This window comes from Trifolium pratense, linkage group LG2, assembly GCF_020283565.1.
Source record: "Trifolium pratense cultivar HEN17-A07 linkage group LG2, ARS_RC_1.1, whole genome shotgun sequence".
NCBI lineage: Eukaryota > Viridiplantae > Streptophyta > Magnoliopsida > Fabales > Fabaceae > Trifolium > Trifolium pratense.
This window is the reverse complement of record NC_060060.1, coordinates 23,782,249-23,799,805: the sequence shown is the minus strand read 5'-3', so window position 1 is coordinate 23,799,805 and position 17,557 is coordinate 23,782,249. Positions and strand designations below refer to the sequence as shown.

The 17,557-nt window shown below is 28.6% G+C and overlaps 1 long non-coding RNA gene and 1 pseudogene across 1 annotated transcript; both read left to right on the top strand.

Moving 5' to 3' along the window:
* Window positions 1-6,165: 6,165 nt before the first annotated feature.
* Window positions 6,166-8,256, top strand: LOC123904427 (annotated as a pseudogene).
* A 5,628-nt stretch (window positions 8,257-13,884) lies between these two features.
* On the top strand, window positions 13,885-14,407 carry LOC123905036. Its single transcript, XR_006808301.1, has 3 exons — window positions 13,885-13,942; window positions 14,036-14,168; window positions 14,256-14,407. It is a non-coding gene; the product is annotated as an uncharacterized LOC123905036 (long non-coding RNA).
* Window positions 14,408-17,557: the final 3,150 nt, after the last annotated feature.

Genomic DNA, 17,557 nt, shown 5'->3' with positions numbered 1-17,557 from the left:
GAAGAGAAAGATAGAAAGATAGAGAGGGAGGTACAATGGTTTATGTGTTTGAATGAAGAGGTTTTATAAAGGAATAAAGTTGTGTTGGAATGCCAGATCAGAAAAGGGAAAGATTTATGAGCCACAAGTTGTTGTGGCCTATAAGATCTTAGTGTGCAGTTGGATTCACCCTTGTAATTACAAAGATACTTCTCTTCTGTCCCACCCTTTTCATCCATGTCATCACCTCCTTTTTCTCATTTCCTTGGTCTTCATGATATTTCCATTTGTTTAGGCCTTAGGGTATATGTATATCTACCTTTAACTTTTGACCTGCCCTTTCCTCTTCATTCTTTTTGGATATATTTGAGTTGGTATATTAAGGTGGGACTGAAGTGGAATTGGATCGAATTGGATGACAATGTAAGTTTTTTCTTTTCAACTGAATTCTTTTCATACGTTGGAATTAAAAATTGAATCCTCAGATCATTTTGTAAGAGGTTGAAAATTCTTACCATTTGAACTAATTCATTGTTGATAACTTTCACTTTACCGACGCAACACTCCGCACCACACCCTATGAGAAGGACCACAATCAAAGAAGAGATATGATACAGATTCAAGATAACTGCAACCAAGCATATAAATTTGGGCATCCACGTGCAAAATACACCTCTTATGAATATGCTTCTTTGACAAAATAAGACTTTCTACCAATTTTCTTTCCTTAGTAAGGTTTGAAATGTCTTTGCACCAATTTTTCATTCTTAGAAAGGTTTGACAATCTTTGCTCAACTATCGGTTTTAAGTTTAGCTAGATGGTTCGGGCTATAACAAATAAGTAAAACGAGATAAGCTGCAATAAGATAAAATACATATACGAGATACACTCCCCTATATGCCACTAACTTTGAGTAAACACAATGAATATATAAAATCACCTCGCCAAAAGGGGAGAGATACTCCCGCCCAAGGCATCTAAACTAAACATGACGACGAGATATGTTGTGCTCGTCTAATAAAACTATTTTCAACTCACCCAAATGACGAGATATGTGAATCTAAAAGAGATGTTTTCGTAATAGTAAACGGTTTGTCCAAAAATGAGATAATTTCGTCCAATAAATGAGATTTTTTTGTCGAGTAGTGTAGTATCTAAAATAACAATTTTTTATTTATCAAATATCTCAATAACTAAACTCGCCCAGCATAGCAATTAACACATTACCACTATCCTAAACATATCATCATCAGCATATATAGTAAATATTCATCAACCACATAATAATAATTTAGAAACTAATTTTAAAAAAGTGACATTATAGTGTAATTTAATCGAATGTATAGGTAAAAAAAATTACAATGTCGTTCTTGATTGAATTTTATTTCTTTCTACATGCATTCTAGATTGTTATATTTCAATGATTTCGTTGAACTATATGGTGTGTGAAGTTTTGTGAGCCACAAGTTGTTTTGGCCAATTAGATCCTAGTGTGCATTTGAATGCACCCACGTATTTCAATTCATGTCACTTTCAACTTTTGCCTTTTTGTCAATCCTCCCTCCTGTTGGTTTTTCCTCTTGTTATCAAAAACGATTTTGATAAAGAGAGAAGATTTCATTTGGTAGTATATATGACTTGAAATTTCTATCAATTGAGCTAAACTATTTTAGGTTGAATTTCTAACAACTAAACTAGTTGACCTAAATTATTATTTTTTTGACTCGTAAAGTGGAATAAAGTTCAATAAATGAAATAATATTGCAATCAACTTTTAACAATATATTTTTTTTTTTCCAAGTAATTTAGGACTAGAGATTATGTTCATTTCTTAAAATAATTAGATACTATAGTTACAAAAGTTTTGATGTATAAATACTTAAATAATATCAACAATTCTTAAAAAACATGTATTTATATCATTTATTTACTTCAACATTATAATAATTGGCATCTCAATTTTTTTTGGAAAATGGAGAGAATCCAAACACATATTTGTCTCTTTTTATTTTTTATTGTTTTGTTTCACTAGTTTATTTGTTAGAAATTCCACCATAAGCTAGATAAGTGGGTGTCTGGAGTTCGAACCCTGACATCTGCATATAAAATGTGATGTTCTTATCAACTGAGTTAAGTTGTTGATATACATGTGGGAGATAACTTAAGTTATCCAAAAATAATAATCCATATTATTTTATTTTGTTGGTTTTCACCATCAGTATCTGGTACACTGGACCGCCTAGTTTGGTGCAGGTCAGTTCCGACATCAAGTAGTTTCATCCTCCTCCCGATTGCAGTTACGGGGATCAAACTATGATCCTCCCTACCAAGTTCAACGTCAATCACTACTAAACCGGCTAACTATCGGTTAATACTCCATATAATAAACATTTGATTTTGATGTAGATCTAAACTTTTAATAATGTGAAGTCTCATTCACGGAATAAACTTTTAATAATTAAAAATTATCCATTACAGATGTAACCGTGACATATATGGCTAAATTGTTTGGTAAACTATGTGTGCACTAAAAAAAGAATTCAATATTATAAACATTTGATTTTGATATAGATCTAAACTTCAAATAAGAACAGAACATTTATCCTATGTAAAAAAAAAAAAAATATTTATCTTGAAATAAAAAAGGGATAAAAAAATTTGGTACCAAAATACATATATTGTCATGTAACATGTTCCAGTCTTTTTTGTGGCCAAAAAATGCAGTTCATATCACTGTTGGATATCCATAAGATCATCACTCATATGGAAGATATTTGTTGAGTGTAATTTATGTGGTGGAGATAGAATCTGCTTATATATATTTGTAGTGCTCACAACAATAGTAGTGTTTCTCACCTTGCATCGCAAAGCAAAAGATACTCTCGTATCAAATTCTAACTAAATCATACATTTAATGTGAAATATTGTTTATTTGAATACTTCTACCTTTTCTTATGTTATCTTTGTTTTAACAAGTAAATTATCAAATGAGTCCTTAAAATTGTATTGGTTTCTCATTTTAATCGATGAAATTTATTATTATTTTTTGACAATAATAAAATGATATTCACTCACTCAAATCGATAGTATTAGAATATAAAATATTCATCGTATCAATTGTATAAATTATTATTATCTTCTATATTTAGTTAGATAATAATTAGGCCTACTCAACATTTGTAAAAATACTCATTACTGTATAATGAAGTATAATGAAGTATGAGAGACAAAATTCTATTGGATAGAATACATCATATACAACCACATATTCAACATCGCTAATAAAAGATGAATCTGCGAACAAATTCACAACATTGAAGTTAATAGCGTACAACAGCAAAATTCATACTACATATAATATGATAAAATTAAAGTGACCAGAATATTCTATCATGTCTCCGAATCTGCAACATTAATACTTAAATCACTCATTGAATCACAGTTTTGCATTGTGTTGTCTAGTTTCTAAGACGCCAAGCTACCAATGATTTTGAAGGTGGCATATCATTACTCCAAGGGTGCGTTTGATCCGCTAAAAAACAGGGGATTGGACTAGACAACTTTTGTTGTACCCTGTTTGATTTGAAACTGGTTATAGGACTGGACAAACTAGGTAGCAAGGGACATGACAAAAACAAGATTTTTTGTCCTTCACCGAACCACAGGACAACTTTTTGTCCACAGTACAACTATGAAAAATACGAAAATACCCATTTTATTTTCGAATGTAAAGATATTATCGCTCTATATCTCTCCGGTACAGTTTTGTCCTGTCCTGTATTATCTTGTTCTGTCCTGTACTATTCTGTCCAGTACTTGTTGTTTTACGAATCAAACGCACCCCAAATGTTACTAGCCCAATGAACCTGAACTGAAGTATGCTTCCTTGAGAGACAAGTTACCAGACTTAGATGAGTTCCAGACTATGCAATCGTCCATTTGTTACCAGACTTAGATATGTTCCACCAAATGCCTTAGAGTAGGGAAAAGAAGAGAAACACTATATGGTGTATGTGCCATTGCTTGTTTTGAATGAAGTCACTAACTTTAGCAGTCAAACTATGCTGAATGAAAACTGGTCCATCAAATAATTGCTACAGCTGGATTTAGAAACTTCAATGCCAATGCATGCATTCCTAGTCCATCAAATAATTGCTTAAGTTTCAATGGTGGAAAAAATAAAGGTCTTGATTTAAATGTCATCGATAAGCTATAACCGCAAGAATATATGGGTAACATTTATGGCAGTAGCCAATTCAAATCGTTATATCGCGGCATAAATTATACACAGGGAAAACAAATTAAAACTATTATGGTTACACACACTAACACATTGCATAATATAAGGAGCTTTTAACTTTCGGAGGATGGATCTATTAAGAATTCACCTATCCCAATAACAAAAAAACCTGACTTAAATGATCCTGTATTAAGAGTAAAATTGGCTAAAGGGATGGGTCATAATTATTATGGAGAACCCGCATGGCCTAATGATCTTTTATATATTTTTCCAGTCGTAATTCTAGGTACTATTGCCTGTATTGTTTATTTAATTTGATATATATGTATGGGGTTTTCTAACTTAGACCCTAGTTAGGTCTAAGTTAGCACACCTTTTCAATTGGACCAAAATACCCATTCTTTTTAATTAATTAACCAAAATACCCATTAATGGACGCGGATCCAGTGTCACGCGCGTACCGAAGGACCATAGTTACAGACCGTTGATTTCCATCAGACAGCCAAGATCTGATCTCATCAAGACTGTCTGATCAATCCGACAGCCCAGATCATCCTGATCCATCAGATTCCAGCGCGTGCACCACACTGGATTACACCCTGGAGAGAGAAAAATTTGCTTTTTAAAAGTAGGACACGTGTCACACAATGGTTGGCTGGACGTGATTTTTGTTCATTTAATACTTTGAACTCAATTATTTCGTTGTAAATTAATTTTTTAATTTTTTTTATACCAAAATTCATAATTTTTTTTTTCTACAAATAGAGACTTGGTTCGTTTGATTTGGACACCGAAAAAAAAATGCAATTTTTCACTACCTTAATCTCATTTTTTGTCTACTAAATACGTTACTTGTGTGTTGTAATTTAACACGCACCACTCAACCAACTCACTGAAACCATTATACCAGGAAAATAGTAGATAATATTCTGGAACTTTTGGTATATTTTATGAAATTTTTGGAGACCTGAAACTATTTTTAGTTAATTAAATGAGATAAAACGGTAATTAAAAACTAGTGTTTGCTTCTGAAACCATTTTACTGGTAGAATGGTTGCACATAGTTGTATTCTGAAACCATTTTACTGGTAGAATGGTTTCAATGAGTTATTTATTAATTGTGTTTGCTTCTGAAACCATTTATCTGGTACAATGGTTTCAGAGAGTTGTAATCTGAAACCATTTTGCTGGTAGAATGGTTTCAGTAAGTTGATTATTAGTTATTTGCTTCTGAAACCATTTAGCTTGTAGAATGGTTGCACATAGTTGTATTCTGAAACCATTTTACTGGTATAATGGTTTCAGTGAGTAATTTATTAATTGTGTTTGCTTCTGAAACCATTTATCTGGTACAATGGTTTCAGAGAGTTGTAATCTGAAACCATTTTGCTGGTAGAATGGTTTCAGTGAGTTGATGTAAGGTAGTGAAAAATGAGATTAAGGTAGTGAAAAATTGGGTTTTTTTTTCTGTGTCCAAATCAAACGAACCAAGTCTCTATTTGTAGAGAAAAAAAAATTATGAATTTTGGTATAAAAAAAAAAAAAAATTAATTTACAACGAAATAATTGAGTTCAAAGTATTAAATGGAAAAAAATCACGCCCAGCCGATCAGACAGCGACACGTGTCCTGCTTTTAAAAAGTAGATTCTTCTCTCTTCAGGGTGTAATCCAGTGTGGTGCACGCGCTGGAATCTGATGGATTCGGATGATCTGGGCTGTCTGATTGATCAGACAGTCTTGATGAGATCAGATCTTGGCTGTCTGATGGAAATCAACGGTTTGTAACCATGGTCCTGCGGTACGCGCGCGACACTGGATCCGCGTCCATTGATGGTAATTTGGTTAATTAATTAAAAAGAATGAGTATTTTTGTCCAACTGAAAAGGTGCACCTTGCTAACTTAGACCCAACTGGGTCTAAGTTAGCAGCCCCCTATATGTATATATGCAGCTAAGTTCTCAAGGACCACACCATGATGAGATTGATATGGAATTTTTGGGCAACTTGTCTGGTGATCCATATATTCTCTCAACCAATTTATATGCCAATGGTAATGGAGGTCATGAGGTGCAATTCTATCTTTGGTTTGATCCTACACAAGACTTTCACACCTACTCTATTGATTGGAATCCTCAGCGCATAATGTAAGTTTTTTTTTATTTTATAAGTAAATTTTCTTTAAACTTATTAGGATTTTCATTTGTTTTTTCACTGGTTCACTCCACTAAAGATAAGTAATGTTATTCAAGACATGTCATCCACTAAATATGGCACATCTTGTTGCTGAATTCAAATTTTGGATCACCATATAAACTTTCTTCTAGACCTAATACCTGAGTTAACCCATATCCCAAATTCTATATTAGATTACACAAAAATTTAATATATTAATGATCAATAACACCAATTAGAAATTAAATGTTAATTAGAACCTCCACAAATTAACCAACATGGCTGATGAGTCCAGATCAGCTCCATTACCTTATGCTCCATTTTGCTCCATTACCTTCATAGATGTTTGTCATGTGGCAATGAAAGTTTTTAATGCCCCAGATTTACTCTGTGTTTTTTTTTTTAGAAAACACAAAACATAGTATAACCCTTCTTCTTCTTCTTCTTCTTTCTTCTTCTTGTGTGTGTCTCTCTAATCTGCCATCTTTTTGCCATGAAATTGAAATCTCGCCGCTACGAATTTCGTCGTTGAATAAGAAAAAAGGGAGAGAAACAAGTTTCAAACACTCTCTTCTCTAACCGAAATATTGATACGCTACTTCATGCAAAAAAACTCCAATCTTTGTCCTGTTTAAAGTTGTTTCTGCAAAAAAAAAAATCTCATTCTTTGCTCTTGATTCTACAACCCAACAACAGAATATTCTGATTGGTGCTTCTTTCTTCTAATTCCCAGCAACACTCCCTTTGAAGTTGCAATCCAGTATATTAAAAATCAATTACAATACCACCAAAACAATCTTCGGTTTTTAATAAAAAAATATATTCAATTTCAATGACAATCTCAAATTTTGTTCGTCTCCCTCAATAGTTTAACCAAACATTCTTTGATTTCATTTAATCGTATAACTAAAAAGGGGAAACATAGCGGCGGCACCGCGACAATGAACGGCGAGGAAGCAGGAAATCAAAAAATGGACGGTGATTAAGAGAGATAGCCACATCGGTGTTGTTGTAGATGCGTAGATCTGTTAGCTCGTAAGTGTTGTTGCTGTGGTTGTTGAAGCTTTGACGGGAGAAGAGAGAAACGTTATCGATGGAGAAGAAGGAAAGAGTGTTGTTATAGTTGTTGATTTTTTAAGATTAAATCTGAGCCATTAAATACATTGATTGCCACATGGCAAACATCTATAAAGGTAATGGAGCAAAATGGAGCATAAGGTAATGGAGCTGATCTGGACTCATGGCTGATTGGGTCTGATTGGGTGCAATAACATTGCACACGATCCAAATCTTAAGATTACATGATTCTATAACTATAATAAATCTATGTACCTTGATCTAATTGACAAGAGTTTAATTCCCTTAACCAAATTGTTTCTAAAAGAATATAAAAAAGATGTAAAATTCTATATATGGAACAATGTATATATAACTATATCACTTGTTTGGAATCTATGCAGAATATATATTGGTGGATAACATACCTATAAGAGTGATACATAATAGACAAAATATTGGTGTTGCATTCCCAACAAGGAAACCAATGAAATTATACACAACACTATGGAATGGAGATATACATGGGCAACAAGAGGTGGAAAAGTGAAAATTGATTGGTCAAAGGCTCCATTCACAGCTGGATTTAGAAACTTCGATGCCAGTGCATGCATTCCTAGTCCATCAAATAATTGCTTAAGTTTCAATGGTGGAAAAAATAAAGGTCTTAGTTCTAAAACAAGGAAGCAACTAAAAGTGATTCATTCAAAATGGGTTGTTTATGATTATTGTCGTGATTTTAGACGTTATGCTTGTGGTCTTCCTTATGAATGTCGCAAAATAAATAAGCGCGTAGCTGATGTGTAAGATGAATATTAGAATTTTCATGCAATCATTGTGCATATTGTGGCCTAATATATACCGTGTATTGAATTTAAATCTTAATCTTAATACTATACATTTGAGGCTTATTTTCTAAGCTCTCATTTATTGTTCATTTTCAAATGCTTTGCTCACATTCATCCTCACACAACCATATTAAAAGCATACTTTAAAAAGGAAATATTTCAAATTCAAATAATAAAATTCCAAACATACAATTATAATTATAATTAGTATAATATAAATGAAATATAATAAATAAATCACAAATATATAACACATAAATAAATAAATTATATTATAAAATATTATATATTAAATTTCGTGAATAATCGATATTCAAAGTCAATTTATTTTTTTAATAAATTTAAGTAATAATTAACCAAATTTGTTTAAATATTATAAAAATATAACCAAGTTTAAATTAATAATATATATTTATATTTCAAATAAAGTACATATTTATGAAAGATTATGGAAGAAAAAAATTTATTCACAAATTTTTTTTTCATGATTTTTTTTTCTAATAAAAAACGAATTTAAATACTAATTTTCATATTTAAATTATTATTTTATTATTATTTCAAAAGAAAATAATTTTTAAATCGAAATTATTATTTGAAAATAATTTGTACATTAATAGCATTAAATTGACTTCAATATTTCGAGATTTTTGGCTTTTTTTGGCTTGCTTAGAAAGTTGTTATAATTTTACTACCTAAATTAAAATTTTCATTGTTGTCAAATTTTGCTTATAATAAAGTCATTGTTTGTGTCTTGATTCAAATTCAAATTTCGTATCACAGATTTATTCAATATATAAAAGGTAGTATAAATCATGTGCATAGAACATTCCTAAAATATAATATTATATGTTGATTTATTTTTATTAGGGTAATTTAAAAGGAAACATTTAATTTCAAGTGATTGATATTGAAAAAATAAAGAAAAAAATTAAAAACATATTCTAAAAATTGTAGTCGGTTTATATATTTTATATAAATAAATTATTTGTTAAATTATTTTTATAATTAAAAGTAATAATCACGAAATTATTTAAAAATTATAATAATTTTTTCAAAGTTAATTTTAGTATTGCATTATAAGCATTTAATTTTCATGAGATTTTTTGCTTCTTTCTAATGTTTGTGTGTTAAATATTAAATTTTCTACAAAAAATCATAAGATGACATTCACCAAAAAAGGAATCAATATATTTGTTATTAATCGGTTTAATTACATATTATGGATAAAGTTACTTATATACCCATGTTTTTCCCTATATAAATGGTCTTTGGTTGAACATTCAAATCACACATTTTCCATCTCTTTTCTCTTTAGCTATTTTCTTTGTATTATTTTCAATTTTTCTATTTTCAATTTTTCTATTATCGATATTCTTCTTAATCTATATATTCATCATTCTTTTCACTTTTTGCAGATGTGGAACCCAAAAGAAGAATATAAGTGATATGTGAACTAGGGTTAAGTGATTGTTAATCATAATATATGAGTTTTAAGTGATTGTTAATCTTTCTCACAAGTATGAATGTAAATTAATTTTAAAGGTGTATTGTGTATTTTTTTTATATATAGAAAAGATGTAATATTTCTACCGTAAATATTATTTTACAGCTTAAGCAATGTGTTGCTTTGGTTTGAAAGATTATGTTATTGCTTTAGTATAATTAACTTTCATCTTTTTATTTATTATGATTTTTCTTTAAGAGTCTCATACATATATATCATAAGAAAAATTATAAAACGATGTTGTCATGAAAATGTGTTGTGTATATATAATAAACTATAAAATATTTTATATGAATTTTCATGTTATAAAATGAATTTGTTTTTTTTTTTAATGAATTGAAATAAATAAGCGAAATAAAATTTAAAATATTTTATAGGAATTCTCATACAGGATGTAACAAAGTAAAAAAAATATATTGAATTGAAACAAATTATATTTTATATGAATTCAAACTAATTTATAAAAATAAATAAATTTTAAATATTTTATATGAATTTTCGTGCAATATATGTAACAAAGTAATGTTAAATAAAATTAAATAAATAAACGAATTTAATTATAAAAATATATAATATTAAATGTTTTCTTTGTTAATTTTTTTATAATTGAATGAATTTTTATTTTTCTCATACATAAATAACATTAAATTGATTCCATGAAATTATTGAATTCCATTTTTTGATCCGAAATTATTGGCTTCCTTTAATAGATTGAATATTGAATTTAATGAATAGATCCATCCCGCAGCAAAATATAACACAGAGGAAAGGCAGTAGAAGACAACAATGTTCACAACACGTTAAAAACAAAATATTTTCTGTCAACCTGTGCAATCGGTTACCCGGTAAAGAAAGAAAAGAATTTTAAGTTTCAATGCTCCATACGTATGACTTTCACTAAAAAAAGTCAAACATAACATTGCGTTTAATTTGCATACTTAAAAAAGAAATAATTCAAATTGTTATTATCACAAATTTGTTTTCCAATAATTTGAAAACTTGAATAAATTAATTATTTTTGGTTGCAGGAATTTTTTTAACAAAATACAAGTTTAATTTTTTGTGCTTTTTTTTAAAATATGTTTTTATTTTAAACAAAAATTATTATAGTAAGGAAATAAAATGAATGAATTTATTTGTTGTTGTTGTATATATATATATATACATATATATAATCCTTTATGGTAAAATAAAATATGATTGTACCATATTAATTTTTTTTCCTATTTTGAAAATGTAGTATCCCGTCCAATGATCGACTATTTAAGGGGATCAATTCTACCGTTCACTTGTGGGGGTCAATTTAAAATTAGAGTTTTTTTTTTCTTTCTCCGAGAGGAATCAAACCTGAGCCCTTTGAGATGGGCACACTTCAAAGTCTCTAGCCAACATCATTATGTGAGTTTGTACTATATTAATTAATATTACTAAAGAAATACCGGAAACATTTATAATTTATGTGCAATTTTTTTATAATTTAGATATGATTTATATTTACTACCGGAAACCATCAACTACACACGCTTAAGATACCGTGCAAAGTTATTTTCTTAAATAAATTATTTTTTTTGTATAAAAGAAATTTCATTAATACCGGTAAAAAAATCTTTTATATAGAAAATAGAAATTTTAACATCATCACAAACTAAATGCATACTCACCATCATCTCTTTTGATATTTACTAGACCAATAAGAAAAAAATTCTAAATAAAAAATCAACAATGAATTAGTAGCAATCATTTGTGTATAATTTAATTTTTACAACGTCTATAATCAACAATGAATTATCTGTACTTTTCGTTTAAAACTTGAGGTTGACACAAAATCATTTGTTGGAGTTTTGAATTAGCACAAAAGAATAGTATGATATATGTCTATATACAACTATACTACCAAAAATTATACAACCACACTTTTTAGTACAATATACAAACTCGAAATAATTCATTCATGTTACTAACTCGACTCATCTTAAATTTTGAATTATTATAATCTTAATCTTAATCTTAATACTATACATTTGAGGCTTATTTTCTAAGCCTCATTTAATGCAAATTTTCAAATGCTTTGCTCACATTCATCCTCACATATTTGTATTTATTGCTCAATTTCAAATGTTTTGCTCACAATCATCCTACAATATTTGTATTGAATATAGATATTTTAAAAAGGAAATATGTTAACTAATTTTTTTTCCGAGATTTGTCACAGCATCTGTATTATGACCGAGATTTGTCACTAATTGTAGGATATACTATAAAACAGGAATATATGAGATTGCTCACTAATAATATGTAGTTTTTTTTTTTCCGGAAATTGTTATTAATTATTTATATAATTTTTTTTTACACAAAAAATTCAAATAATCAAATATATAATAATATAATAATATATAAAAAGGAATTGATTATTTACATTCAATACAAATTGATATTGATAGGCATAATTTTTTTTTTCGGCAATTGATTATTCTATATATTGACATTCATATATTTGTCCATTTAATTTAATTTAATTTTTTTTTTCCGGAAATTTGTCACAACATCTGTATTATATTGATAGACATAATATATAGTTTTTTTTTCGGAAATTGTTATTAATTATTTATATAATTTTTTTTTACACAAAAAATTCAAATAATCAAATATATAATAATAATAATATATAAAAAGGGAATTGATTATTTACATTCAATACAAATTGATATTGATCGGCAAATATGTAATTATGTTTATAAAAAGTAATATTAATGTGGTGATCCTATTTCATAGCAATCAAAGCTGTCAAATTGTGGCACAATAGTATTAAAAAGGAAATATGTGGGGAAGATTGTTGCTTATAGTTTTTATGCTTTTTTTTTTTGGATCGCAAATATGTGGGGATGGTATGGATAAAGTCATTGTTTGTGTCTTGATTCAAATCATGTGCATAAAACATTCCTAAATTTTTATTAGGGTAATTTAAAAGGAAACATTTAATTTGACCAAATTACTCATATGTCCTTTTTTCACTATATATAGGACCTTAATCTCAACCCTAAAACTCATCATTTCTCAATTCTCTTCTCTTTAGTTATAGTTATATCTCTTTGTTTATTTTCATTGTTTTTTATTTACTTGAATTTTTAAGAAAATGCCTCCAAAATATAATTATATTTCTGAAATTTCTCCATCCAAAGAAACATGGAATGTATTGGTTAGAATTGTTCGCATGTGGTTTGTTAAAGATATGAATAGAGATGTGCTGCCATATTCTTTAGAAATGGTTTTGATGGATAAGAAGGTTTATTCACATCTTGATTTTCAATTTATTTTTTAAATTTTTTAAGCAATCATATCTAATTTTTTTTTTTTTGTGTGTATTCTAGGGTGAAAAGATCCATGCAACAGTTCGAAGAACATTAATTTACAAATATGAAAAGGAACTCACTGAGGGCCATGTGTATTCCATAAGCAACTTTAGTGTTGCCACTAATGTGGGATCATATAGAACCACCAATCATGCCTATAAAATTAATTTTCAATTTGGAACTAAAATCAAAAAATTTGATGACAAGTTGATACCTGCTAATATATACATGATCAGTGAACCTCATAAGATTTTTAATGATAACTATGATACCGATTATTTGATAGGTTTGTCTATAATATATACTTAGCATAAAATTAAATAAACTTTCGTTTGTCTATAAAACTAAGACTTTCGTTTGTCAATTATTTATTTATTTTTTTAATAAATAAATAATGTAAAGTACTCCAAATTTTTAACCCAATACATCAAGTTTTTTTCTTTTATTTTTATTTATATTTTGGGATGGAGAGAGTAACTTATTAATCTTTATGTTTTGTTTAGTTATCGATTTAAGTGTATTCTACGTGGCCATTATGTGGACAAGCTGATTAATTTTTTAAAGTCTGATGCATCCGACAGTACATGTGTTGTATTGCTTTTTGGAAGGATGAATTTTTGGAAAGGTATCACATAACCCTCACCGTGTAATTTTAATAAGGCTTCGATGCTTAAACAAAATTCAACATAACTAAATTATAATTCAGGTATACCTACTGTTCAGAATTTCAGACAATATACAAGGGTGTTATTCAATCCAAATATTGATGCCGCTGCAGAATTGAAGCAAAGGTTTATAGTTTTCTCCTATTTACAGTATATACACGGAGTAGTTTGGAATGCATTTTATGTTCACTTAATAAAATATGTCTTTTATATCTATAGAATGCTGGACAGAACAATTTCTAAGCCTCATTCGATATATGCAATAAATGAAACTACAAAAGCACATGTATTGGATCAGTGGGTGTACAAAACAATTAGACATACTCTATCAACCCTTGGTTTATGTGCAATGGTAACCATTACTGATATTGATTTGTTTGTCTATTTTCATTTTAGATTTATGAAGTTGTACCTAAGTTGTCACAATTAAATATTGCAGGGGTCGGTGTACGCTATATTGGGCAAAGTAGAACATTTGGAACCTAACTGCGATTGGTGGTATTTATCCTGTGTATGCAATACCAAAGTGATTCCTTATGATAATATGTATTATTGGAGAACATGCAGTAGACGTGTTTTAATTGTTAGTCAAGGGTAAACATTTATTTTTTAAAATTTATATCAAAAGAAAATGTGTTTATTTATGGGTCATTCTAATATATCTAATGAAAGCATATATTAAGTTTAATTTAATAGTACTTTATGCTCATAAAATACAAAAATTTTAATATGAGATGTGTGAGCTCATGTAGCACAAATCCGTTATTACTTTAAATGAGATTCACCGTTTGATGATATATTTTTGTTAATGGTGTCAATAAATCGTAAGTTTGATTTCCTAAAATTTGACCATTAGTTTAGATATCACGAAAAGAAATTATATGAGTTATTTGATTTTCTAAAAATCGACCATTATTTTTTATCATGCGTTTTTTGTTACTCTATTCATCATAATTTTTATTTATGTTGTAAACAAAAATAAGTAAATTTTTAAAGGTTTGCCCCCGTGCTTGGCACGGGTATCATACTAGTTTATTTAAAGTTAATGATATTGCATAATTGTTTATCGGATGCTATAACCAATAAAACTTTATGGTATTGGAATGTTCACTTTATTTATAGTTATATTTTATAGTTTTAATTTTTATTTGAAAAAACATATATAATATATTGTCACTTCAAAGCCAATATAGTTGATAAGGATGATTTAGTGGTTAAAGTTATGGATAAAACGTGGATCATAGAAATACATATAGAAACAAATTTTCAAATAACACTACACTTTGATATATATTCTTTTTGTTTATGGAAATAAACTGATTCACCCTATTTATACTAGGTAACAAGGGTAATAAATAAGATCATTATAATATGTAGGGTTAAATATATATTTTTTCTCTATAAATATCTCAAATTTCATTTTTAGTTCCTATAAAAAAATTCAATAAATTTTGATCACCCAAATATTTCCTGTCATGATTTTTGGTCCCTGTTTTTTTGTCAACTCATGTATGTTATTCGAAATTTTAATTTTTTTCCCACAATCATGTTTAGTACATTATAGAAATTTATCTTCCAGAAATTTAAATTTTTTTAACAACGGGTGAATTAAATATGAATTTTTAAATTTTTTGCGCTTAAAAATTCATAAATAATTAATTTTATGTTAAAAAATTCTAAATTTTTGTATGAGAGGTTCTTATAATATTATAAAGATGAATTAAAAAAAAAATCATTCTAAAATATTAATTAAAGTACACAAGAGTGGATTAAAAAATAGGGACCACACAAACTGTGACAGAAAAATATTTTAACGGACCAAAAATTGCTGAAATTCTTATTGGGACTAAAAACAAAATTCGAGATAATTATAATAAGGAATAAAAACTTATTTAACCGTAAGAAAATTTCATTTGATTGGTGATGATTTTCTAGATATGTGACCATAGGTAGAAGGATGACTTAATGGATGATGTAAATAATCAAAAGGCTTAAATGCAGTTTTAATCTTCAAGTTTCACAATTACTTGATTTTGACCCTGATCATGTTTCAATTGCTTGATTTTAACTCCCTAAGTTTCATAATTGCTCGAATTTAGCCTCCCAATTTCAATTGCTCGATTTTGGCCCCCAAGTTTACCCTATTTGCATTTGCTAGCCCTCCGTTGACTTTTTTTGACTAAAAATTGCTTATGTGACATTTATAAATATGTTTTAATTAAGAAAAAATAAAAAAATAATATTTTCTTTTATAAAAACGTATTAAAAATTGTTTTTTAATAAAAGGATTAATAATTATTTTTTATTTAAAAAAAAGCTTACAAAGTTTTCAAAAAATAGTTCATAATTTATTTTTTACTTTTTTATATAACAAAATTATTTTATAAACTAAATATAATAAAAAATTTATTTTATAATTTAGTTTTTAAAAAAACAATTTGTAATTTTTTAAAAAATTTAAAAACATTTTTATTTATTTTTAAATATTTATTTAATTTTGAAATGCCACATAACCAATTTTTAATCAAAAAAATTCAACGGGGGCTAGCAAATTTAAAATGGGGTAAACTTTGGGGGCCAAAATCGAGCAATTGAAACTTGGAGGGCTAAAATCGAGCAATTGTGAAACTTAGAGGGTTAAAATCAAGCAATTGAAACGTAGGGGGCCAAAATCAAGCAATTGTGAAACTTGAGAGGTCAAAACTGCATTTAAGCCTAATCAAAATTGTTTCTTAATGGATTCATATCATTAAAATGTGGACTTGAACAACTTGTTGGACTTGAATTAAGGCTCGTTTGGCCCAGTTTTTTTAGAGCTTATGCAAAACAAAATTGCTGAAAACAAAATTCGAGATAATTACATATATATAATGATTCTACTTGGTTTGCACAATCAAGAGAGTCTTGGATCCACCACTGGTCGAACATACGTGTCTGAGGATAGTTGAAAATGCAAGCATATCAAAGGGCTTTTTGGAGGAATTGAGTCCTCGAAAAGGTCCTCATAAAATGATATTTCTGAAGACTTCTTGATGTTTTCCAAGGACATTTGCTCCTCTAAAAACATTTTATTAAATGTTAGCAGTCAACACTATAGTATTATTGATGGACGGTTGAGATATGCACGTATATGATATAAAACTGGAGAGAAAAGGCAGGAGAGGATCCGGATTCTAAATCGAGCCAGGCAGCCACTCATATTAACCTTACACCAAGCAGCACAAGCAAAATGAAATTGGGAAAAAGGATGGGAAGCATATCCAACAAGCACAAAAAATAAGGAACAACAAAGAACTTTCACAGTAAAAGAATATCTTCAATGCATTGTTCGATCGAAGCCGGTTCAGAAACAACCTCCAACTAAAAATTAGTACTTTGTTTGGATGGTACTGAGTTTCGCCACAATTTGTGACAAGCCTGCTCTAAACTCAGTGATATCCAGTCCTGCAACAAAGAATTAAGTAGATCATTGTAACAAAGATTTGGCCTCAATATAAAGATTTTACATCTGTCGCAGATAAGTTCATTATGGATTTATGGATCATTATTGAGGTTGTGCTGTATGATCCATAAATCTTGATTTGAAACTTCGTTAATTATTAATCTGTCACAGAGATTAATAGGTTTAAGAGATTAATTTTTATAGTTGCAGTTGTGCAGTATGTCTGATTTATACCAAAATAAATTCTACAGATTATGAATGTCATAATCATTTGAAACCAGAGTAGAAGCAGCAGCATG